Source organism: Chionomys nivalis, chromosome 1 (genome assembly GCF_950005125.1).
Source record: "Chionomys nivalis chromosome 1, mChiNiv1.1, whole genome shotgun sequence".
Classification (NCBI taxonomy): Eukaryota; Metazoa; Chordata; class Mammalia; order Rodentia; family Cricetidae; genus Chionomys; species Chionomys nivalis.
This window is the reverse complement of record NC_080086.1, coordinates 11,797,530-11,798,997: the sequence shown is the minus strand read 5'-3', so window position 1 is coordinate 11,798,997 and position 1,468 is coordinate 11,797,530. Positions and strand designations below refer to the sequence as shown.

At 37.1% G+C, this 1,468-nt stretch overlaps 1 non-coding gene across 1 annotated transcript; it reads right to left on the bottom strand.

The window, feature by feature from the left end:
* Positions 1 to 956: 956 nt before the first annotated feature.
* Positions 957 to 1,107, bottom strand: LOC130889798 (small Cajal body-specific RNA 16). Its single transcript, XR_009058644.1, has one exon. It is a non-coding gene; the product is annotated as a small Cajal body-specific RNA 16 (non-coding RNA).
* Positions 1,108 to 1,468: the final 361 nt, after the last annotated feature.

Genomic DNA, 1,468 nt, shown 5'->3' with positions numbered 1-1,468 from the left:
GCCATTTGTTGGTTCCTGGCTGCATAGCCCCGAAAAAAAAAATCACACAGAAACTGTATTATTTAAATCACTACTTGGCCCATTAGCTCTAGCTTCTTATTGGCTAACTCTTATATATTAATTTAACCCATTTCTATTAATCTGTGTATGACAATGTGGCTGTGGCTTACTGGCTAAAGTTCCAGCATCTGTCTCCGGCGGGACTACATGGCTTCTCTCTGACTCTGCCCTTCTTTCTCCCAGCATTCAGTTTAGTTTTCCCCATCTAGCTCTGTTCCCCTATAGCTCTACTATAGGCCCAAAGCAGTTCCTTTATTAACAAAATGATATTCACAGCATACAGAGAGGAATCCAACATCAGAAAATCATGGTCTTAAGTAAATTATTATGCTGCACAGAGGGCTTATTATTAATTGATGCATTGTGATTGCACTGTTGTGTGCTTAACATGACACTTAAACATCTGTGAAACTCTTCAAAGCATTTTAGATAATGAAGAAAAAAAAAGAAATATACCTCAAGAGCAAAGTTAGCTAAAGGGGACTAGAAGACAAAGAATAAAATATTTCAATATCTTCTGAGAATACAGAGAATGCATGAATCTTTAAGCTGAGGTAACTATACAAATTTAAATTTAGAGGTCTTTGGAGAGGTTTATAGTGAGGTTACCATAAACTCCAGGATATAATAATAACAATAATAGTAGTAGTAGTCATAGTAGTAATACTCTCTTATAATACAACAAAAAAACAACAAAACACAAGTCAAAAGCAATGCAGAATTAAGACATTTGAAAAACCGATTCTACTGGAAGAAAAAGGATAACATGGGCATAAGGTGGTACAAGTAGGCACCCCGGGAAAGCCTGAGATATCAGGGTGTACAGCAAAATTTTGAGTTTTAAAGCTCAAAGCACAGGATGAGAGCTGAACAGAACACCAAAAAGAATGTTTTTGTCCTGTTTCAGTATCACACATGTTCATCAAATAGCTTCCATCATGTTCACATCTATTACTACAAATTCTGAACCCAGGGAAGATTTTTACCTTGGGATTTACTTTAAGTCAGTTTTGGGATTCTCTAAATCGGTTGTTTTCATCAAACATCTCACCTTGGGCCTCAGGGATCTATGTGGAAGAGGAGTCCAGATGTGGTGGACGGCTTCAAGGAAACGTATCTTCCAGAGACAGCAGACTGATGGTCATGAGGATGATATGAACTCATAGAAACCATGGAAGCACTCATAACTGCACTGTTTCAAGCCAGGCAGGGTCCTAGTCTTGAAAAGAGGAAGTAGACATGGGCAAAACTCACCTTACCAAAAATCTATCTGCAATTGATAACCTCTAACAAAGGAAGACTTAGTTTTCTCCCATGAAGTTACATTAAATATATAAATCACATTCCACATTGGTTTTCATACCCCAGAGAATTTAACCCACACAAAATAAACTCAATGGTATTTTTT